General features: G+C 41.9%; 1 protein-coding gene and 1 long non-coding RNA gene across 6 annotated transcripts in view; one reads left to right on the top strand and one right to left on the bottom strand.

Moving 5' to 3' along the window:
* The window catches only part of LOC144113505 (uncharacterized), a 52,050-nt gene extending 34,764 nt beyond the window's left edge, over positions 1 to 17,286 (bottom strand). The window contains exons 1-3 of one of the 5 annotated variants that reach the window (XM_077646604.1): positions 17,267 to 17,286; positions 9,282 to 9,450; positions 1,149 to 1,284 (exon numbers count right to left, since the gene is read on the bottom strand). The gene's annotated coding sequence lies outside the window, so the exon portion shown is untranslated. Of the gene's footprint in view, positions 1 to 1,148; positions 1,285 to 9,281; positions 9,451 to 11,905; positions 11,990 to 14,544; positions 14,682 to 14,752; positions 15,058 to 17,266 lie in introns of those variants that run through there. The other 4 variants (XM_077646602.1, XM_077646603.1, XM_077646605.1 and 1 more) reach the window with 4 other exon arrangements.
* Positions 15,096 to 19,592, top strand: LOC144113507 (uncharacterized). Its single transcript, XR_013310811.1, has 3 exons — positions 15,096 to 15,256; positions 17,673 to 17,781; positions 19,321 to 19,592. It is a non-coding gene; the product is annotated as an uncharacterized LOC144113507 (long non-coding RNA).
* Positions 19,593 to 25,475: the final 5,883 nt, after the last annotated feature.

A 25,475-nucleotide genomic window follows, 5' to 3' on the forward strand; every position in this document is an offset into this window, starting at 1 on the left:
AACCATTCTTTTTCTCCTATCTTTATTAGTTCCAGAGTTATTTCACTTATGCTGTGACGACTTCCGGCGGATGTGACGTCCCACCGTTCCCGTGGCTATATCGACGAACGTGCTATTTCGACGCAATTTTGACATTATTGGCTATAATTAATTATTTACTCTACAGTCATAAAACTTTGTTTCCAGGGTTATTTTTTCCTCCTCTATCTGAAGCAACTATTCTTTTTCTCCTATCTTTATTAGTTCCCACTAAATGAAACGTCATGAACGGACACGATCGGTGGCCACGGGCATGAGCCTTTGCCTTAGTAAGGCCGTTTTAATTGATGCAAACGGTCACCGAAAATGCTACTGAATAAATTAATTCAAAATGAAGTATTCGGCTCATCAGAGAAAGCAGGGACGATTAGCGAGAAGTGCATCTCAGCAGCCCAGCTACCAAGTGTTTCCCAGGCGCGCAGTTGCATTGGCGCTTCCTAGAGTTGTCGCAGTGTGTACACAAGCAAAAGTACCATCAGTGGCGCAGCCTCACGGGTGCCTTGTTCGGTTGGTCATCTGCCCAGGCCACCAAGGCAGGGTGGCATATACTAGTTGGAATTATTGATGGTGCAAGCAAATCGCGTTAGAATTAATGGCCTGCTTTATACATAGGCTTCAGTGAAGCACGGGTGGACCAAGCAGTACAAGTTCAAATTAACGAGCTTTTACTGTTCAAATATTTTTGTGTACCCTGCGAGATTTATATAATTGTGATTTTACTGTATTATGAACCATTGTAATTAGTCTGTGTAATGCTCAATAAGTGATCGAATTTGATATAAGTAATGAAAATGCGTAATATACATGAATGGCCATGTTTCTGCAAGTGACTTTTGGGGCAGGCAATTTTTCATGGCAGACACCCATGGCGCCGTCATCATTTAGCAGGCCAGCTTCATCAGAAACGCCGAATTCCATGCACTCAGTAGTTCCTCCCTTTCAACCATCAAATGCGGCATGCATGAAAGTGCACACTACTACTCTCTTATGCAGGGACATAAACATGCTATAGAAAATGAACACACACCCTCTTATCACTGAACAGGTAGGAAAATCACACAAGCATCCCATGGTCTGAACCAGCCAAAGAAAAAACACAGGTCACTTGCCAGAGCAGGTGTAGGTCCTGGAGAGAAAATTCAGTGCTTGGATGACTGCGGGACTTGGTGCCAGATCCAACGAGGTTTTACCTTGAAAAGCTCTGGCATGTTGGTCAGCACCATGTTCCAGTAGGAGAATAACAAGCTAGAAATGAGGGAGGGGACGCAGGAAAAAAAAAAATAATAAAGGTGCATGCCAACACACTAATCCTCCCCGCCACCCGCTGTTTGACTAAAACCGGAATTTGTAATTAGTCAGCATGTACGGATGCAAGCATTAAGAAAGTTAGCCTGCAGATCCATACCACCATGGACCAACCTCTTCTTGTGGTTGTTTTAAAAACTGAAGGCTCACCTCGTTGCACTTGTGATTTGGTGATTTGGTGGCACAAAAACATGCTAAAGTCATCCACAATACAATTTTCAGAACAGTAACAGCTTTAAGAGCAGTGCTTATAACTTTAAAAGCAGAGCATACCAAATCAGCACTTTAGAATGCACCGCTGTACCACTTTTGGAAGTTAGGATGAGCCTCCAATTTTTAAATGAGCCACAAGCTTGCGACAAGGCCACATATACAAATGTTCACAGGTTCCCTTCTGTGCTGCTTGTACCTTTAAAACAAAATATTTAACGCTCCGAGGACATGACCAGAAGGACATACAGCCGCAAGCATCTATGTTAAATAACTATAGAATTGCACATAGCAGGAAAATGCAGATCACTCCTAAGAAATGTTCCTTAAATTCTTTTAACCTAATGTATGAATTCTCAGCTCACAGATGCTAGATGCAATTCCTTCATACAGGAACTAGTAGTTCCAAAGAGCAATGTCTGTGGTAGTTAATCTCATTTTGGCTGCACTGCTACCACATGACAAAAACTAATGTAATTTGTGAGTGACAGGTCAGAGAAACAAGCAGATGATAACAGCCTAACCAACCTCGAATTCCATTTCAAAACTAGTATTAAAAATTATGAAAATTCTATAAATGATTCACCGAGCTAACCTATCAAGAACCAAAAAGCCCTAACTGATGTTCAAAGTAAAAACAAGTATGCCAGAAAGGCACATATGTTACCAGGTGCTGATGCAAAACAATGAAGCAAATGCAGTGCTATCCCAGTACCTTTGATAGAAAAAAATAAATATAATGAAAAGGCATTTCCCTCTCAAACAATCATGTTGTTAATGCTGAAAAACAACAAAGTGTGAGAACTATTATATGATGTCAAGGACAAGTGGGGGACAAAATTAAGTGCTGGTAAAAAACATGCTATAGTACTAAGGTATTTGTCAGGCATCGCCTCTGGAATGTGCAGCCACAAAATTTTGAGGTCATTAACAGCCCTTTCTGATGAAACGATGTGCGTACTTGCAAGGTAAAACAGGAAGAAATGAACATGGTAAATGATAAACATACGGCAGAGTGCCCATACCGTGCAGACATAAAAATGATTTGATTTTTAGCAAGTTTAACATTCCAAAACGACTCAGGCCATGAGGGACGCCGTAGTGAAGGGCTCCGGAAATTTCAACCCCCTGGGGTTTTTTAACGTGCACTGACATCGCACAGTACACGGGCCTCTAGAATTTCGCCTCCAGTGAAATTCGAAAAATGGGCAAAGCCATGGAACTTAATTTTTTGGCAGCAAAATGAATGCTGAAATGAAAAACTGCGAGAGCAAGCAGCATAGAGCAAGAAATCGCCCACTATTCACCCGTGAATTAGAATGATGGACCAATGAAATGCAATTTTGCTGCGTCATCGGAGCATAGCCTTGGGTGCTAGCGGAGTGGACGAGCACAGTGGCTTTGTCGAATGAAAGCGCCAACACGCCTAGATTTGATTTTTCACCCTCTAATATTTTGCAGAGACAATCACAACGACCCTATCTATGTGCTGGGCTAGTTTATTTGAAATGTCCAAACTTAATCAGGGGCTCTTTGATGTAATAATATTAACATCTGCCATGCCGTTTCTTTTCCCTGATTTGAAATTTTAATTCTGTATCCTTATCCACTGTGAAGCTTTTTCACTGAAACAATACAGTTGTTGCAAACACCAATGCAAATTCCCAGAGCCATCTGATCACGAATGACATCAATTTTTGCAAATTCCATGCACTAAAAACGATGCTAGATTTATCGCATGACAAAGATATGAAGAAGGGTTGGAGTTTTCATGTTAAACTGAAAGGGAAAAAAAAAAATGCATGCCAAATTTTTCCTTTGAAATTTGGTTGTAACCAACAAAAGTGAGCATTTATTAAATGTACGCCATAGCTTGCTGGTTACTGACTACGAGTTACAACTGGTCACAAGAGAGAATTATAAAAGTGCAAAAGCCAGTAGCACGGTGAGGCATCGGGATTGTTGGACTTTGAGGCATTGCTCCACTACTTAAACGTCAGATGCAGTACAAGAGGCTCCACTACCTCGTCAAGCTTCGTATTTAAGTGTAGCCCCAATTCCAAAACACATGCACCCAACAATGCACATAAGGCGCAGAGAAGCCAAGGCCCCATGGCTTGGACAAAAAATACAGCAAGAAAGAAACAAGTTACATGGATGCCATCGCATAAAGAAATCATCACGGAGTGATTGTCAACGTCACTGATGGACACCTAAATGAAGGCAACAGTGTGTCGATATGTGGGGACTCCTGCTAAGAACCCTCACAGACTTGCAAGAAGCCAGCAGGAGGTACAGCTAAGGTTGCATTTACATACATAGCGGCTCATATAAACAGAAGGCCACAGGCCGAACACCCCAAAACACTCATATGGACCTCAGGACAACAGGAAGTCGCAGGGAAAGGGAACTTCAAGGCAGATGCAGTCATTCGACGACACACCAGCCGAATGGCGGACAAAACCGAGCCACCCAGGACGGTTGCAATCATACCTATGGGAATTTACTAGCACAGATGTTCTCAAAATGGCAATCACACAGTTCCTTAGAGTGCTTTTTGGGGTTCCCCGAGCACCTAAATCCATGCATGCTTCAACCCTCTGCCCCTTCTTACCTTTACCAACACTTTATTTTGGGACTAATTGCATTGTAATTGTTAACTGCAGACTTTCACTGCACAGCCATTCATATTAATTCTAGACATTTCTTGAGAAGCCATGTGCCTGCATGGTTCTTTTTGCACGCATGTTGGGCAGGAAGAGATGAAACCCAAGACAGAAGCAGCTGCTCAGCCCCTTTTGAAAGTCTTTGGGATTCCCCAAGGGTAAAAATATTGAGAACCCCTGCACTAGAACATCACAGAGAATTACGAAGAGGACTCCCACCCTGCACAAAGACCTAAACGAAGCAGTTGGTAGGCAACCTGGTGACAACTGCAAGCAGCTGGGCAGCAGAAGCCGCCCTGGACTAGGGATGCCTGCCAAGACTACTCCAAGAATTTTCAAATTCTTGAGCTAATAAAGTTTTTCAATCAATCAATAAACCAGAAAAAATGTTCGATTTATCTGACGTTCAAATTATCAAATCACCTTGTTGCATCACAACAAATTTATTTGGTGAAAGATTAGTGAATGGTCGCCTGCTTTTGAAATGAGAACAGCGCAACAATGACCATCTTTTACATTTGCACTAACGCCTTATTGCATGCACATTGTCGGGAGCATCGAAGCAGCCCTGCTCTAAAATGGTAAGGGCCTTCACAGTGCGACGCGGTGGCAGTAGAGCCCCCTTCACCCACAGCTGCCTGGATTGGACGTGCAGCCGTGCTTCACTATGCAAACAGCGAAATGCACATGCCAAGTGCACAGTTTCGGAGCAATGGAAGAGAGGCAAACACACAGCAGTGCCAAACAGCATCAGAAACTGTGCACAGCTGGGCTCGATTGGCTGGCAGAAGCACAGCAGACAGCCGCAGTTGCCACGGGCTGGCAAGACGCTCAGAAAAGCAAAACTGAAACTACTTGGTTGGACAATTCTCGGAGATGGCCATTTGTTTTTCGTTATGCCTGCTGTTCCACACACGTCAGAGGTGTGCGAGTGACTCTGCAGCATGCAGTTTAGGTTTGAGTAGAGTTATTTTGATGACTGCTTGCAGTGCTGGTCATTCCTAGAGGCAGCCTCACTTTGGGAGCCCGTTTGAATTAACCGGTGCAAGACCCGTAGCTTCCGAATTAGCAAGCGTCCGACAACAGACTAATACCGCTGTCACACGGCTTTCCTCGAAGGCCTTTCCAGCAAAGGCACCTCTTTCCACCAAAGGAGCGAAAGCTTAAAGGAGCAGCGACGCTGCTACACGGTGCAGCCCAAAAGGCGAAACAGCACCCGCTGCTGAGCTCGAGCCGGCTGAAGTGAGTGTTTCAAAATTAAGCTGGGGAATTCTGTTCAATGAACTCAGACAATTTTTTTCATTCTAATTGCTTGCTTGAAAGAACTGCGACAGCTGCTCTCATGAGCAGCAGCAGGTTTTGTGTATTGCCTTGGCCACCAGGGGCACTCGGTGTTGCTGAAACACCCTTACAAAAAGCAAAGCCAGACACACCTTTTGTATTTTTAAAAGATGTTTTCAAACATTGTTGGCTGCATCTACTACTATTTTTTTTCATTCCTTTTACTTTTTCACGTTGGATGGCACTGACATCGCAGTTTCTCGAAGGCCGCGCCTTTGGGCTCCAAAGGTCTCGGACGGGCGCCTTCGCCTCCAAGGCCCTTAGCGGCAAAGGCGCAACATTTGTGCCGTGTAGCTGCACTCCTTACGCCTTTGGATATAAGGACCTGATTCTCAAAGGCCTTTGCGGTGCTTGTGTGACAGGGGTATTACACTGGTGTTAGCAGGGGCCACGCAGGCAGTTCGAATTATCCAGATTTTCTAATTAATGGGATCGACTTAACAAGCTTTTACCGCAATTGCATTTTCTTTGGAGTTCACTGTTTTGCACTTAGCCCGTTCTCTTTCTACCCTAATAGACAGAAGTCTTTTCCCACCACACAAAATTTTGTTTCAGATGGCACTGAATGCACCCATACTACCTAACCTCAACAGGTGCGACATATAAAAATTCTCACGTTGGCCACAGCAAATTCACAAGCAGCAAACATTAGCACATTAGCAAGCAAAAGCTCTTGTACTGTGTGCACTTTGTCTTGTTCCTCTGCACTGCATTGAACTGCAATTCAGTATCAAATTCTCTACCTGCAGGCTTAACTAAACATTAACTGCTCTCTATAAAAGATTATTCATGCACAGAAACACAACCCTTCACATGGAGGAAACAAGTGCGATAAGAAAAGCCCGCACTTTCTGCACAAGATAACTTTTGAGAAATGAGAAAAAGAATTCGGCAAGCTGACACAATAAATAAGGAACGAAAAACTTAACAAAACAACAACTAGAGAGATCTTCCAATATGCCCATTAATTAAGGGTTGTTCACCGTGCTTTAGTCTCCATTGGCAGTTGGCTACTGGGTAAGCAGCTATCCGAGAAGTTTCAAATGAACTTTTCGTTAAGTTGCAGCTTAAATCCAGAACTATGCAAGAGCAGAGGCTAGTTGGTGCTTCATAGTGCAGATATTGCAATAACTGACACAGAAAAAACATACACATACAGTAAACACTTACACATACACATATATGAAGTGCTTCGTCTGTTCCCGTTCTGTGTATTGTTTTCTGTACCAGTTAGCGCGATATCTGCACTATGAATCCAGAACAGTCACTCACACCATGAGTAAAGGTACCCTTAATCTAGTACCACTTCCAATGCATTTTCTGCCTTGCGTCGATTTCTATCGAACATGACCACTGCTTCATCATTTACAAATTTACAATAGGTAACTGATGCACACTTTGCTGATGCAGAAATTCAATTATTTTTTTAGATTACGAACACTGCCAGTTGCACAAGAATGTTATGGCTTTCAAACACAAGACCCATTTATAACTGGCTACTTTGTCACATTGAATACTGCTAACACAATACCAAGAGAAATTATATCAGTAAAACCACTTGAGATGCCACTTTTCACAAACTCTGCAGCTAGCTACTAAGAGAAAGACAAATTGCTGTTGTGCAGTCTACCACAAATGCAAACTGCTAAAACGGCTGCCAAATGAACCATCTTTGCAAAAAGTAAGCAAGCTGCCATGATGGCAGTAAGAGAGGGACAGAGCGGAGATGCTATAATCGCCAGCCCTGGTCAGGTGCAAAGATAACCTGCATGACGTCAACCTGCACCACTGTCATCTTAGTCTGGATGACGATATATCTCCTGACAGCATGAGAAGCGGTAAAGACCAGCCTGGTTGCTTTGGCAAAGTTGGTACAAGTTCGCCTTTCAATATACTACTATTTTTTGGACACTCCATCCAGTTTTTTAAGAAATATATATATTTCCCAGTTAAGCTCCAAAACACAAGCAAAATGCATCCTGAAAGGTTATATTTGGTCTAAAATGGCCAAATCCTGATAGCACGCTGATGCATTAAGTAGCCCAAGTTTTTTTTCATAAAGCTGCCATAAAAAGAGCCATAAATATATTACACCAACTGCACACACACTAAAAAAAAGACTTCAAGGAAGATGAGCGCTCATCTTTGATTTTTGTCCCATTGTCCCATGTTCTTCACGCAAATTTTTCCTTGAAATGTTTCACCGACTGGCCTAACAATCTGTGTTACTAAAAAAAGACTGACCATCTAAGTGCCCAGAGCAAGCAACTGGCCCATGCCTGCACTTTTCGCATTTACTTGCAAATACACCTGCAAACTTCTATTCTACCACCAGGCACACGCAAAGAAAATCCTCTTTTAAAATGTTTTGTAACAGCATAAAAGTACAGAAACATAGTGCACAAAAGAACAATGATGGGCACATTCAACAACAATCGCTGACTTCCAGATTGCCCCTGATTAGCAGCACCATGCAATGGCATTAGCCCACCAAATCCTCCAGCACATACATCAGCCCCAGCCACATTCAACATTTTAGCCACTATTAGCCAAGAATGGATACATGCTTCATGAAGTGGGGTCTACCCTGACCCAAAGGTGACATAAGAGACAGTGAGTAGATGTGCATGAAAAGAGAAAGCAGATGAAAATAGCACTACAGCCAAGCAACCAAGATTCCAAGCAAACAGCCTGCGACCAAATGCAAAATAACGAGGCCAAGAACCAAGATTCAAAGCAAACAGCATGCAACCAAAGCATAACGAGGTATGCGCACAACACATATGCTTCAGCAAAAAATGGAGAACGCCAATCTGTAAAAACCAACCCGGTATACCTATATCACAGGCAACACAGTGCAGCACTCGAGCACATTCAAGATGCATTGAGGTGCATTCACATTCAGTGCAAGCTAGCTGGCCATGGTTATGTATATTCAATTGAATGTTCGTTTGCTTGAAATAAATGTAGCCTTATTGTGGCCCTCAAAAAAGCCAAGACCCTTTAATGTGCATGGCACTGCATCCTAAATACCAGTTCAGAGCCCTCAACGCCAGCAGCATGCAAGTGCCACTCAACAACTGAACAGTCATAGTTATTCACCTGTTATAAACAAAGGGGGGGTACTGTTCTGTCATCTGTACATCAATGGAAGCCCTGCAGCTAGTAGGTACGTAGCTAATCAGCTAATCAGACTACACTGCTCAACTCTGGACTACAGTTCAGTGACAACAAGCACAGTGTTTCCAACACAGCCTGCTCTGCAGCACCACGTTAATGTATGGCACGGAAACGATGCTCAACTCCACTTCTATAGCAATGAGTCATGGCTGACAATTACCGAACACAAAAACACTACACTAAACATTCAGCTGAAGCCTATACCACCCAAAAGTAAACCAGTAAACTGATAAGTTCTTCCAACTAGCAAGAACTTTTGGCCTCAATAAAGCTGTTTTTATTGCAAGAATGTGCATCAAATGCACATGAAATGTACAGAATGTGACCTCAAGATACCGAGGAATATTTTCTGGAAGCATGCAGAGAATGTATAAAACCATTGTCTTTTTATGTATGAAGGCCAAACTCACAGACGTGCAAAAATCAGAGCTAATGAAATGGTGTTGTAGCCAGGTGCAGGGACTACAACAATACACATACAAAAAAAGAGTAGGCTTTTGAGCAAAAATTGTGAAGAAATATTAAATGACGTTCCCAGACCAGTTCGGGGCTGCACCTCCTTGAAGATGCTTCACAGTCCTAATTTTCCCTTCAATTGCTGCAAGATGAAAAAGAGAAGGGCAGCATATTTTTCCAAGTGAAGCTTCCAGCCCAGCCAGATCCTCCTTCATGTCCTCAAGGCCACTGGCATTTTTTGATAGAGCAGCATCTGTATCAAACATACAGCAGTTGTTACAAAAGTGTTAAGTTATGAACCCCCCCCCCGCCCAAAAAATGTGTGAACTTGCATACACACAACTAAAATAAGCAGTTGGCTTGAGAGAAAAGATGCACTGAGTTGCCTCCAAAAGCAAAAGTTTTTAGTAAATGTAGCATGCTTCTTACCAGGGTCCAGCTTAATACGGAAGCTACAGGGACATGATGCCTTGCTTAACCCTTTTGGGAACAATTTATCACCTTGTCTGAAAACATTTTCCAGCCTATGCTTTGTTCCAGAAATAAGTTTGTTGACCCTTCTAGCTTGAAATTTATTGTTGATGGAACAGTTTTAGAGGAAGTAGAGTGGATAAAATACTTAGGTGTTATAACTGACAACCAATAAATTTTAAACCAGCCATTATAAATGTATGCTTTAAACTTGATTTAGCCTGCTGCATACTTTTCTGAACACTGACATATTTAGCACCCCTACTTTAAAAATGGTGTGCTTTGCAATATTTCATTCTTGTTTAATTTACTGCAGTGAGTCATGGGCTTTCACTATCAAAACTCATCATCCATCTGCAAAAAAAAGAGCTGCATGCATAACCACTTTCTTGCACTGGCACTCACCAAAACCATTATTCTCAGAATTCCGGGTGCTCCCTTTTACTCTTGCACCAGAAATGAAAGTGTTTCTTGCTGTAAATGCCTTCACTCTTAACAGGCATCCCCTATCATTTATTCTGTTTGTGATACCCACCAGAAACACAAGGATAGCTAGCAAGGCACATTAATCTACTTGTCGAAAGCAATTTTTGCGGTTTAACGCATTATACAGTACATTGGCACAAAGATATAAAATACAGTTCCTCTTAAAATAATAAGGCCAAAAACTATTTTCTGTAGATTCTACTCAGGAAAAATTATTTGATACTTTTACATGAAGTAAAAGTGACAACGCTTACGTTCTTGGTATTGTTCTAAGATTTTTGTCTGTTTTTTCCAATTCAGACTTGTATTCCTGCTGTCTCATTTTCTTCTGTTTCTTTGAACGGTACAAATCAAGTAGTTAGGTACCTGTGAATCCTTTCTTTTTTGTTATCGTTTCACGTGTTTCTCAATTTGCATTTTTTTTTTGCCAATTATTGTGCCTCCAATCATACTGCTGATTTTGGTCATCAGTCCTTTAGGAGTGTTTTCACTGCGGAATATGTCTGTAAAATGAGCCTAAACTAACTTGGATATTGCCAACATTTGCATATATTTATTTGCACATCCACTGGTATAAATGAATGATTGAATGAGCGAACGGATGGATATCCAGGACTAAAGAAAGCCAACTCCCAAGTTTTCCAATATAAAATGCTAATGGCCAATTCTTTACATCCACACACAAAACCTACTTCTTTGTGTAATATATTTTTTTTCTGCTGTGTTCATTAGTTAGCATAAAGAGCACCCTACTTCAAGGTGAAGGTTGCTAAACTAGCCTGAAACGAAATCAGTGGTAACTAGAGCACACACAGAAAAAATTAACAGTTCCCAATATACACATACACAATCGTGTACAAAGCACTTTAAACTGAAAACTAAACAAATGAACTCTAACACGTCTCCAGCCAAAACTTTTTTTAATTGGAAAACCAATGTTTCGAAGCCGGCTCAGCTCGTTCTTCAGGGGTGACTGGGGACTGTGCCTAGCATCTTTAAGTATACGTCTTTATTGTATTTCAGATCTTCCGACAGGCTGATTATATCATAGTTTTCACGTGCTTCACGCAAACTGAACTGAACTTCGGTGTCACACTCTTTGTTTGGGTGCTGACACCGAAATAACACAAAAGATTTAATTATAAATTATTTACTTGCTGCAGGCTAATTCTATGTGCTGATCCATGTATATAAATGTCTCATGCACCACTCCCAAAAACGATGCATAACATGCAACTGAAAATTTGGTGTTCACACTCCTTTCACATTAACTCTAGAACAGAGATATGCTGGATTCAAGTGCCTGCTAATATTTCCTGTTTTGCACAGGAATATCCCCCAGAAGGCTGCTCATTTTTCCAGTAGGAGACTTGCTGTACGGCAGCTTTCTTAAAAAACTAATGGGCATTTCAACAATCTATATATAAAGTGCATGTTTCACAGTGCTAAGAAACCTACTTGCAATGTGCACATAACAAAACACATCTCTGCTGAAGAAAAATAAAAAAAGCAGCTACTCTGAGCCAGTGTTGGCGGTAACGCGTTTCAAGTAATGGCGTTACCGGTAATGCGTTACTTTTTTTGGTAACTTATTAATGTACTCGTTACCATTTTGGAACCATAACGTGTAACATACTGACATTAACATTTTTCGGTAATGTGAGGTGCCACGTTACTAGCTACCTTTTATTCCAATTGTCCCCCCCCCCCTCTGCCCCCTTTTCAGAAAAGAAAAAAAAAGTGCAGAGCACCTAAAGTGATGTTGCAAATAAGCAAAGTACAGGTGCTCTCGACGACCCTTGTTACATGCCAGAAAACACCTTCCTGACGATGCGCCCAACTAAAAAAAAAAAAAAGACAGAATACCCATAAAACACGAAACACGTGCATAAACATGCATTCACAAACCTGCTCTCACCCACCTCCCCACACACACAACTCTAAAGAGTGGAAGCATGCCGAGCATTTTGGAACATCAAATTTTTCAGAATTACTGTAAATTTGTTAAGAGTTCAGCGATGTTTTCTTTGTAAAGTTAGAAGTAATGATGAAATGTCATTTTGTTTAATGTCGCATTCAGTAAATGGCTTCACCATGTGCCACAGAGTTAGAAGCCAGCCCATGTAACTCTACAGGCAACTATAGGTCACTATAACATTGCTAAGTCCTGCACATTTGTGCAAAGTATTCTTGTTAAATCAGCATTTCGGCTAAAATCGTTTGGGCTTGGAAGTTTTCTGTGAAATATAGGTCTTTAAGGTAATAAAATGAAATGAAGTGAGTTCTTGTAGCAAAGACGCACTGATTAAAATTTATGGCCATGGAGTAACGGCAAAGTAATGTGCGGTACTTTTTTTCTGTAACGCTAACTCCTTACCTTTTTTGGTAGCTAACACAGGGCGGTAATGCATTCCTTTTTATTTAGCATAATGAGTAACATATTTAGTTACTTTTTTTCGGTAACGCCTACAACACTGCTCTGAGCAGGCTGATTCATGGCTTGAAAGCACATAATGCCAGCTGTGTTCAAACTAGTTAGTATTTTTTACGACAAAATAAAGGATGGGGGGAAGGGCAGTGTCAAAAACAAACCACAGGGAAGGGGTTTCGGCAGTCAAAATAGGATGCATGGTCAGATTATCTTGATGCACCATTTGACTCAACGTAACTTTCACCGTATAAATCATACGAAGCACAGCCAAAGGTGAATGCACCGCACATTTCAGTGAATGAGCCGAAACATGCAATAAATTTGTTAGAAACATTTGCGCTGGCAGTATTCACCGAAAACAAACTGCATAACGAGCACTACATACCACAAGCAATTATCTTTAAAAAAATTGCAATTTCATTGAACTTTTAAAAAGCCTTGTAGGCAGCTATCTGGAAGCTCCAGATGACTGCCTGCAGCACCTTTCATGAAATGGCACACACTTCCCACCACCAGATCACACTAAGTGCACAACCTGAATGACAGCCATAACAAAATATTCCATGCACACCAAAGCAGTGAACAATAGATGCAGAATGAGATGTACAAGATGCAAAATATGGCACTAGAGCAGGAATTCAAATACCACGATTTTAAGTTGTCACATTTGGATGCTGCCATGCAGAGGAAACATAGAAGATAAAAAGTCATGCTACTAGATATAGCTCGTAGCTTTCCCAGTGCATAGCAGAGAAAAAATTGAAGGCAACCAGACATTTCAGCTAGATATGGCTCCACCTTATTGGCATATATCTGTAATTACTTTTAATGAAGCCTTACTCTGCAACCAGATTGGTTCAACTCAATCTAATGACTTTGTAGATTCTTAAGTCATCCAATATACTGCCATGCAACTTCTCGGGTACATAATTTGTGCTACCACTGCCTACAACTACAAAGGAGCCAAACAGGTGCATTTTCACAGCTATCCATATGTAACAACTGCTCAGCCAGTCTCTTCACAGTGATTACCTATTACTGCTGTGTGCAAGTTCAAACGACAGTGCCAAGCAAAACCAGAGGAACAATTTTATATCTGCATTCTGAGGGCGTTAATTCACTAGGTGTTTAATGGCGAATGCTACCGAGCGATTAACAGCACAGTGACCACACTGCAACAACATGCCATTCAGTTTTCTATTTTGAGATGAATTTCAAGTAACCCCAGCTATATGACCCTGACAACTTGCAGAAACAACTAACGTTGGGTCTCCATGAAGCGTCTACTGCTTTGACAGTTGGAAATAATGGCATCCTTCGCGATGTGCGAATACTCGCAAGTGTCTACACTTCCGGATATGACCACCAAAAAAAAAAGTATTTACGGGTATCGCGCTGAAGCATGTTTAACAGATTCCTGCGGCGTCCAAGGTTTCTAGGTAGCTCGCCGAAGTACAAGGAGGGTATTGCATAATAACGATGTCGTCATCGAATTTCAGGTTCTAATTACGCACGTGAAATGAGAAAAACGAGCCGTTCAGGCTGCCAAGTCCCAAGCCGCACTGACAAACACGATGCCACAATGGCTAAGCACGAGGATTTTCTTACACATCCCCAAACAAAGGCTGCGTGCCGCGGCGAGAAGAGCGATGCGATAACACGCCTCGGCGCATCATGGCTCCACAGCTAAACGTTCAGTGCGACTGGTAAAACAAAGGCATGCCGGCAAAAGACGGAGATAGGTTCCTGCAGTTGCTTTCTTTCAAAATGTGTGTGCAGATCAGGGGAAAACGAGCCCTGCGCACCCTCCTGGCTTTTCTGGCAGGCGTTAACAGCAAAAGCGTGCGCAGAAAAGCGTAGGCAGAACAAGCAGCACTGCACGCGCTACAAGCCGTGGGTTAGAGCCCCTGCGACAACCCAGTTCGGTGCCACAGACACGACGCTTGGCTTGCCACTCACATTTGCTTTCTCTTTCCGACACACTTCGCCCTATCTGAAGCAAATAAAAAAATAAAAAACAACAAGCGAGCCGCGCTCACATTATTTTTCTGCTTCTCTAAGCCTAAAGTCATTCTCTAACGTCCCGCAAGCAAGTCACCAAAACCGCGATTCACGGCGCCCCGCAGAATCGGCAGGCGACAGCTAAAAAAAAAGGATCAACGTTTACCTCACAGGCTCTCCTTTTTATTCCGATGTTTCGCAAGTGCTCTTCAAACGCGTGCTCACAAAGAATGCAGCCGAAAAAATTTACTCTCAACCAGAGGCCAGCAAAGATATACAAAGAAAAACAATACTCCTTCGCCCTCGCAAGACAGGAACCAAAATTGACAAAAATTAGATGCGAGGCCGGTCACGTCAGAAAATAGCCCCAATGACGAGGAAACTTTTTTTTTTTTTTAGAACGCGGACAACTAAAAAAAACCTTGAAAAGTTACACACGCGCACGCACGCACGCACGCACATGGGCACGCGCGGACAAACGAAGAGCCGGAGGCTCACGCTGAGACTGTTTCCGGTGAAGCGTGAAACTAACTGCCATGCTAGAAAGTTAGCCATGTTGACTGCAGTCGGTACGTCGGTTAAGAAAGTTGCACGAACGCATTCATGACTTCGGGAACACTTCTGCAAGAACTGACCTGTCTGACAACACAGTATTCTGCAGACGTATTTTGTAGGTACCAGGAGCGGTCGGCACGGTCGGCTTTTGCTCGTATTTATGATTAAGGCATATTTATGGTTACGACAGTCGGAATAGTTGAACCGTTTTCAATGAGCCGCGCGATCAACAGTATCCTATGCGCAAGCTCATGCTGTGTTTACAATACCTGTCAGCGCGCCGTGCAATCGTGCTTCCAGAAAAATGTTCTGTATTACATTTTAATCAATCACAACAACAACAATTGTGGTTTGGTTTTGTTAACTTGTGTTTATTTTTATAGCTTCATGAGAGCGAGAGTTCTCGATTGTGCTTGGAACCTCAAGCACTCTTGAGGAATCGGCATCGAGTCAAGGATCGAGCTCGATTGCGCTTGAAAGTGGCCGTGTGACAACCGTCGATCTGCATTGAGTTCGATGAGCATTGACTCAATGAGTATCGAAAGTGCCCGTGTGACAGGGGTATAACACAAACAGAGGAAGGACAAGACAACATTAGGTCCATTTAGTTTACTGTACTACTTGTTACCATTCCATACAGTAACCAACTAGCCCCACTGTCGGTTCTGGAACATTTAAAGCTAATGAAGATATGCTGTTTATGATGTGACCAGAAGAAAAGTGGGCATGTCAAATTTCTTGTCACCAAGAAACAAGGGACCGACAGGTACACTGACACACCACTTATACAATGCCAGCAAAGTCAAGGTGCCAGTAATCGATGCAGAAAGCCATGATTACTGTTTTCTGTGATCACAAATACAACATAGCTTTTATGGCTCAACAGGCTCATTTCTGCAATCATCGGAACCAGAGGAAAGGTGATGAGGTTACAGCGTCAAAAACACACTCTTTATGGTTAACTCAAAGTACCACAGTTTTTCCTTTGAAAGATTGTCAGTTTAACTCACTGGAAGTCGAGGTGATTCCATTCACATCATACACAGGTCAGGTTTCACCCTTCCTGGCCCACCTTTGACATGTTTTTGTCAACTTTTGCAGTAGCTAGGCTACAATGACAGAGAAATGTGCCAGCAAAGCAAGGTCTATCTACATCTTCTCCAAGATGTAAAACAAACCATACGACTGAGGCAATACAGCTCAGATGCTGCTTCCAGGGATGCACAGCTATTCCCAACAGACATATACTGTAAACCACACAGTTTTCGCAAGCTCAATAGTTCACGAATCTGAGTAAAGTCGCAACATCAGAATATTTCACAACTACTAAATTTGCAAAAATGAAGTTGTTTACCGTATCTGATAACTACTTATCAAACAAATATAATGGCACTTTTATGACGTGGTAATGTCTTTCACAGAAGAAACAAGCAGCCTTCATTTCAATACTGGCTTCTCGGGCAAATGCCTTTTGTTTATGGTCAACCGAACAGCACAGAAAAGACAAGGACAATGTCTTTTTTGCACTGTTTTATCAACCATAAACTATCAACAAGCCCATACATCCGTCTTGGCTTTTTGTTTCGAACAATGCAGATTTTGTTTTTTCAGCACATAACAACACCCCACAATAAATTGTTATACATTATAACACTACACACCCCATTTTAAGCATGAACTTAATCACTTGCTGCGTATCTTCAGCGTAAACACATTCCTGTATAAGCTGCTGCATATTTAATTTCCAGAATTCCAAGCCACAGATATGCATATGCTTAAAAATTATTGTTCGTGATAAAAGAATGAAAATAAAACTCAAACAAACTTACATGTACACTAAATAAATTTTAAGACTGAGGATATTTTTTCACATCTCACAGAAAATCCAACTACTAGTTGCTCACCTCTACAAATTCGATGAATGTCTTTTCAGCCTTTAGGTCTAAGTTCATTTAATAAAGAATAATAATAAAAGCATCAAGCATGCAGATATGCAAAGCAGTAAAAGCAAAGCAAAAAAAAAAGCCAAAATGCTGATAGCATCTCATAATTCAAAAAATGATTGGAATCAGGTTCTCTCACCAACAAAAAGCATGCTGTCATGAAATGTAAGCTCTAAACTTACAGCCTTTTCTTCAAGGGCTTCTTGCAGTCAGGTAACATAAGGACACCTTTAAACTTCTCTTCCTCTGTCTTTACCTGCACATTTAAACAGGACAACACACTGTGGGTCTACACAAGAGTAATTAAATGTACCAAAGAGCAAGTATAAAAGTCCCATCAAAGTGCCCATAAGTAAAAAAAAAAAGACAAGCTATGTGCCTGACAGCACAGCACAAAGCCTGCTGGGCTGTGAAAACAAATGATGACTAGTTGATTGGTAATAAGAGACTGTGGGTATGCACAGCAGGCAGGTCTACAGCAAAAGAAATGCTAAACTTTAAATGCAAATATTGTAAAACAGCTATGAATGTTGAGACAAACTATGCTGAATTTCAAGCTTATATATACTTTGTGCATCTTTTTTTTAGCCACATAAAGGGAGTTTTCTGAGGTGCAAACCAAGTTATTTAATTAAAGGACCACTCCCTACGAACTACCTGGTTGGATGGAGAAAATTGTTCTGATGGAGAGTTCGTGGTGAGCCAGTCAACCCATGTTAGTAGAGAGGGGGAGGGGGGGTTGGAAATGAGCTGGGCTGTTGAGCAGCACTGCAGTGCAAGAAGATTTGCTGTGCGCCATGATGGCTTGCAGCAAGAGACAGTTGGGGCAGTGAAAGTTTGTTTTGATACCCAATGAAGTACTGAATAAATTGTTCATACTACAAAAAAGAATTGCTCATTATATTGCAAATCTTGAAAGATCGAGTCCAACAGTAACCACCTTCCAAGCATAATCCAAAATCCACATATATAACCTATGGAATTTTGTATTTTGCAACTTATGTGTTTTTTTCCCACCCATATTAAAAATTATTTATCAACTTTGGCATCCTTAGAATTAAGGCAGGGTTTGATGGAGACACGAAATCAGGATGTATGGGTCATACCATTTTTTCGTAGTTACCATAAATTGGTCTAACTCATAACCTTCCCCGTGCATTAAATGCATTTCAAAACGCTATTGGATATAAAGAAAAACTACGGAGCTACTCTGTGAAAATGTGGATAGTTATTGCTTTTAATATCATTGATATTACCATTATTTGCTTTGTTGTTTTCCTCAGCGTCCTTCTTAAATGTGTTTTTTGCTGTTTGAATGCAATGCCATTTTTAGTTTCCTGTTAACTTTTTTTCTATATGACTAGGAATTTCTTGACTTTAATACCTTATCATTGCCTCTTTCTGTTTTTAATATGTTTTGCAGTCACTGATGGTTTCTAATTAGTTATCGATGCTGCACGCTATGCTTTGTATTTGGTTTCCTGGACCTAGTCAAGCTGCTTTAGCAGCTTTTATCCAGGAAGCCATTCAGAAATGTCTGGTGAATAAAACTTGAATTGAAGTATCCAAAAACTCCCACTATTGCTACTGCCTAGAGACAACATTACTGGTACAGATGTATTGTATTGTAGATTAGCACTTTGATTTTGAAGCATAGTTTGTGGGGCTAGTTAGTGTTGCATTAAAAAGAGAGAAATGTACTTCAGAAAAGGACAACAGAAACACAAGTGCACAAGATGAGCACAAACACACATGTAGTCTTTGATGCAAGATCTCTACCCAATAAACAGTAGTGTGCATGCAGCCTGATGGACATCAGGATGCTCCAAGAAACAACTCGTTATCACGCAGGTGGACAGATGCCACACTAATACAGATGTCAGATCCAAATCTCAATCTCATATACTAATTTAAGCTAACCAAAACTACTCCCAGCTTGAAAAGGAAGTCCCAGTACTTGTGTGTGGTATAACAAGATTTTAGGACTGTTTGCTCAGCCAGCATTTCATTTTGGTCACAGGCCACCAACCATTGGTGTGGCATATGACTTACAATTCCGAGACAATGCAGCACGCATACAATGTAGAATTGGGTTTACTGCAGTTAAAGAGAAATTATATATATTCTGTCTTCTGTGACAGTGCCTTTCACCGGACAATTTTACTGAGGCTGGCAGTTCTTGCCTATCATCAAATCTGGCCTCTAGCAATGAGCAGTCCCTTTCAACCTGTTTCAGATAGTAAGAGGGGCAAGTTTCCTTCCAAGTAGGTGCGTCAAGCCAAAGGGCAACCACCATGTTGCACACATGCAACGGCTTTCCCCACTACGCATAACCAGAAGCAGCAGGCAGGCATGTACTCCTCAAGAAAGTAATCTCCAACTTGGCAGCCATGCGGAAACACTGCTCGCAGACAAAATTATTAGTCTGATAACAAAAAAGACGTCATAAAAACATTTGATAAATAAGATAATCTTGCAGTTTCCTTTAATCATGGTCACCATAAGTGAGCACAGTCCTGGAGTAGCTGTAAGTCATGCACTGGAAGCACATACAGCTGCATCGAGCTTGCCCAGCCACTGGTCAAGCCATCAGGCGGAGGCCATGCATATTTGCCCTTTCACAAGGTCTCAGCCATATAAGCAAATGAAACTAATTTCATGTGCAGAAAGTGTTAAACTTGCAATCATAGCATTCTGCATTATAAACATTTTAACCCATTCATGGACACTGAAGAAATTTCGAGCAAACACTAAAGAAAAAAAAGTGTAAAATATGGTTTAATATTTTCTACACAATTACAAATGCGCTCCATATTTCTCAATATATTTTTCACAGGGCCAACAAAAACAAAAGTACCCACATTAAAGCCTTAAGTGGTTATCACAGACAATAAAGAAACATTTTTAATGTTTCTGATACAGAAATTGTGTCCCAGAGAACATTAAGACCCACGCATACTATACGGCAGGATGCAGCGGCAGGATGCAGTGGCTGATTGGTGCTTTAAAGAGCTTAAAAGAAGCTCCAATGAAATGTATTCTACTAGCAAAATTAAAACGCATTATTTAATAAAACCAAAGTACATTGCTCACCGTCATGGCACTGATGTGGCTTGTGGAGATGAAAGGATTTTCCTTGGCTCTTTTTACCCATCGCCTCCTCATCCTGCCCACCTTAGGAGCAAAATATTAAGCAACTTTCAAGTCCTGTGATAGACAGCTAGCAAGAAACAAAGGAAGCATGTTCTGAACCTGGCTCATTACTACTAACATATTATGATAAGAGGAAGAGTGCATATGCTTCTTTTTAAATTTTCACAACACATGAAGGCAAATTTTTTTTCACCTGAAGCTCTCCTGGCTACTATCCATGCATACAAGAGCTGCACGAAGTGCTAAATGCTTCTCTTTATGCCACTCAGAGCATCTCAAAGGTGAGAGATTGTGAATATTGAGATCATGCACAGCCTAAGTACACTTATAAAATTTTACAAGCCACAGCTCCACTGTACAGTAGAAGTGGCTGTTCAAGCTTAGTGATGGGTTTTGAACGCGTAGGCTCCTTTCCCAAGCCATCCACTCTGGAGAGTCCAGCAACAGGCTGGGGGATAAGAGATAAGCGGGGGAACTCAGGGTCACAAGTGAGCTTTACCACACAATGTGGATTTAAATTGTTTGACAGCGGAATGATTCACTGACCCGTCAACGCAACGGTTTGGTCCAAGATACTTTTCTCAAGCATTTCACATGAGAAAAGTTGAGCTCCAGGCCAGGGGAAATCTTGTACCCATCAGAAAACTGGTGGTTACCCGGCAGCATTGTAGTCAAAAGCAGCACATTGTAGTCAGGCAACAGATTGTAGTCGAGAGCACCGGATTAATTTCTACCAGCTAAGGTTTTTAGCCCTGTAATAACCAAGCAATAAAAACGGTTAAAAGTCCCGAGTCTCCATTATTCTGTTGCCACTGCAGTGTAGAAATGTAAAAGCTTAGTACATATATGTAAACTTAAGGAAAACAATTACTGAAAATAATTTTAGCAATTGGTTAATTTCTCAGTCCAATGCACTTAGTGAAAACCCCCTACATACTGCTGTGCTAGTGTGAATGCTAGTGAGTAATTACTCCCTAACTGAAATATACTCCACCATGGGCCCGGGGTTTTCCTTAAATACATTGGACTAATACTATTCACACTTTGAGTTGATCAATAAAGCTTTACCCTACATGCATATGCTAGCCTCGTGGTTAGCTTAGTTGGCAGAAAATGTCCTGGACAGATGGTGGTCCTGGGCTCGATCCCCAGACCAGAGCAAAGTTTTCTTCACCTGAGAAGTTTGAGAAAGCTGAATCGCTCAGGTATACCAGGTGTTTTAGTGAATACGTTAAAATTTCCTATAAATAGGGAGTTCGAAACAGAAAAACAATGCTTTCATAAACAAACTGTTGGCAGCAGCAGGCGGCATTTACTACGAAAATTATTAGAATTAGGTAGCTAATTGCCTGGAATTCACCAGTTTGTAACTAACATAGTGTGGTGGTTAGTGCCGGTCAGGAGTTCAAAGCCATGGTCAAGACAATTCCATATCAACTTTTTGAACGAAGAAAAAGTCATTCTCGAAAGCTCTGTAGCACGTGGAAATCTGACGCTTTTTTTTTTGCACAAAACAGAAACTGAGCGCATTGGGTGCGCAGGAAGCTCAGTGCAAATGCTATGTCTGCTGATGCGTTGCAGTGTCTATGGCGCCCAGTCCTAACAGCCGACGCTTTTGAACCACATCGTGCACATTCTAGGTTCTATTGCTTCGCCACTTGCTACAAGGCAAAGGAGAGTCATCACCAACTACGTAGTATTTTTCATAGTAGTGAAGCAAAAGAAAGTGCATGCCATGGTACAATGAAGTAGGCAGTTCATATTTGGCGTCATAGTCATTGCAACACATCAGCGGACGTTGCGTTTGCACAGAGCTTCCAGTGCGCCCAATGTGCTCAGTTTGAGTTTTGTAAGTATGTTGCAGCAACATTTAAGCACACTGTCTGCCGGGCAAAGGAGGAGTATAATACAAATCATTATGATTTCCTTTCGCAATCAGGAACTAAATGAGCTTTGTTTAATTTCATGAGGCGCAAGGTGATTCCATCGGCTGTCAACATTGAATCCCTCGTTCAGTCCCCTGCTGGCATTGCAAAGGCCTTAGAGGACATTGCATGTGACCTAGAGCTTCGCTTTACATCTGCTCTGCCTTCTCAAGCTATATTCACATGCAGCTCAAGTGATTTCACTGAGGTCTCTATGCCTAAGCTGTCGCAAATTGTTCTGTGCTTATCCCCAGCGGCTCCTGGCCCCGATAAGGTCGCTTCATCTATGATCAAAATTTCGTTCAATGAATCTCCTGAAGACCTGTTGGCTCTAGTTAACCATTCCATTAAAGGTCCTTGGATACCTCATGAGTAGCGTCTTGCTGAAATAGTTCCATTACTTAAAAAGCAACGGGAGGGTTTTACTTTAGACAACATACGCCCTATATCATTAACATCGAACCTAGTGAAATTGGTGGAAAGGGTCCTTCTCAGCCGTGTCATGTCTTTCATTTCTGAAAATGCTTTCTTGAATCTGTGTCAAATTGGTTTCAGGCCGGGCTGTTCAATTTGGTGTGTTCATACTGACCTAGAGAGTCGTATTAAATTAGCTCGCAATAGAAAACAGTTTGTTGCGCTTGTCACTTTGGATGTCAGTAAAGCATACGACAGCATTGAGCACTTGACTCTGTTACTCAGATTACAGGAACTCATCTTCCCAAGCTATTTTGTAGCCTGGATTTCTGCTTTTTTGGAAAATAGAGAATTTTTTTGCGGCCAAAATGGTGTTTCCTCAAGGAGATTTCAACAGACAAGAGGTGTACCGCAAGGATCAGTTCTCTCACCTGTTGTTTTTAACATTTTTCTAAGCTCAATTCTATGCTTAGGTGTACGCCGACGATATTGCATTTTTTGCATCAGCAGGTGACATTCACACTCTTTATCGAACCCTGCAAAATTACCTCAATGTTCTTGACAACTGGTTAGGGAGAATTCATCTGTCCCTCAATGTGAAGAAATGCGCATAGTTAGTGTTTCCGGTTTTTGTTCCTGTAAATATCTACCTGGTTTATAGAAATAACATAATTCCTTAAGTTCAGACAGCGAAGTATCTCGGAGTAATATACGACACTACTCTATCCTGGCGGCCACACATTGAGCAAGTTCGGGCTATTGGCATCCAGCGCAGGCTTTGTAGTGCAAGGTCGGGCATGAGAAGGCATACACTTCTGATGATTTATAAAATGTATGTCCGCCCAATTTTGGAGTTCAACTGTGTTTTATTCTCAGGAGCTCCTGCCTATAAACTTCGCCCTCGTGTGCTCTTGGAGCGTGAGGCGTTGCGCCTCTGTCTGGGGCTTCCAAAATATGTCGCCAATGCTGTTCTGCACCTTCAGGTGCGAATCCCATCGTTATCAGCCAGGTTTCACCTTTTAACAGTTTAAACATTTTTATAATTGTGCGACTCACCTCTTCACGCCTCCAGTATAATATTTCTTAGTCAACCTTCCGCCTTTTTTAGTGCCGCCTGGTCTCGTTTTCATACTCCGCAGATATGTTTCGTGTAGTCCCTCCTTGATCCCTTAAACATTCATTACAAAGATGTCCGCCAAATGTATAACAACTCATCTTCAGTCCAGATTGAGTTCCATGACATTTTCCCATTGAATGCAAAGCTGCAGCCCTTTCCTCTTCTTCAGAGTTTGTTGCAGGACCACCTAAGGTCCTTTCCCACTCATATTCTTATTGCTACCGATGCCTCGTAGGATCGCAAAAGGCAGGTGTGGGAATTTTTTCACCTTCACTGGGTTAACACGTTTTGGCGGGCTAGTTGGTCTTTTTCTCTCCGTCTTCCCGACTTCACTCCAATTTATCTGGCTGAATTATTAACAGTAATCTTAGCCTTACGAAAATTAGAAACTACCGTTTCCCAGGTCGCGGTTATGACGGACTCAGTCCATTTGCTCTTCATTATCCTCACCCACTGAGTCTCGGGCATTACACGTACGTCTTTAAGTTCCTGATCCCGCTCCATCTAAATTTGGTAAGGTTGCTTTGGGTATCGGGTCACATGGGCTTTCACTTAAATGAGGTTGCAGATTCCTTAGCAAGGGCCTCTCTCTGCGGCCCAATTATTGCTGTCCTGCCAACCTGTGCATATATAGCTGCGGTGAGGTTTCGCAGCTACACAATATTTCAGGAATTTGCTGCCTCGACTCATACATCATCTCCCGAATATCAGCATCTTCTGCATCCTTGGAGCAGCAAAGACTGGCGCTCGCGCAGACTAGAGGTCTCTTTCACGCGTTTGCGTTGCCGGGTTCCCCTTATAAATTTCTACGTTCAGATCTAGCCTGGCGGATCCCCATTGTGCCCTTTTTGTGCCGAACCTGAGACAGTAGATCACTTCCTGCTGTTCTGCCGCCGCTTCTCATTTGAGGAAGCGTCTTTTGCAAATTCCATTTCATCAACTGGGTTTGCCTGTGTCCTCTGCGGTTGTTCTTTCCATTGGCGCTTCTTTGCTTAGACGAAGCGACAGGTGTGTGCGCTCTGCTGCGCAACATTTCATTGAAGAAACGCAGCGACTCCCATTCTAATTTTCGCTCTCAGTCAGTACGGCATTGAAACATTACAGGCATTGTATACTATTATGCACATTAAGTCATTGTCCCGTCTTCGATCTCCAAGTTAACAGGACCCCTGTCCTTGCGTCTTCGAATCTATCAGCCAACATACTATTACTACTCCTTTTCCCGTCAAAACATTCCTGTATTCAGCACTTAACCGCCTGTGTCTTGTCCACTCCCCCGCAGTGGGTATGTGCCAGCATTGTTTGAGGCCAACCAACCAACCACACAGCCACGCACAACAGACGTCTACTAAAGGTGTCCACCGCAGCCCGGTGCTGCATTCTGCTCTTGTCATTCATAATAAGGTTCCCCCAATACCTTTTGGTGCCACGAACTAAAACACTAGATAACGTGTAAATTAATAAAAATACTCAAATGCTCTTGAAACACTTTGAGACCGACAACAAAATATATTCATATGACCGCCAAGATCCCGCGCAAACGATTGAAGCAAAAGTCAAGCAAACGCACGGATACGAGCGGCTCTGGCTCTGCAATCAGCAATGTGAAAAATCACTGTACATTGTTGCTGCACGAGGTGTTGTTTATTTTTTATAAAAAAGAGGCTGATTTGAGTTGCGCCCTTCTAAATTAGTTATTAAAGACACCCGCTAGAATTATCCGGAAAAGAGATCACGGGAGACATAAAGCCGCATGTATACTATCCATACCATTTGTATCCT

Source organism: Amblyomma americanum, chromosome 1 (genome assembly GCF_052857255.1).
Source record: "Amblyomma americanum isolate KBUSLIRL-KWMA chromosome 1, ASM5285725v1, whole genome shotgun sequence".
Taxonomy (NCBI): domain Eukaryota; kingdom Metazoa; phylum Arthropoda; class Arachnida; order Ixodida; family Ixodidae; genus Amblyomma; species Amblyomma americanum.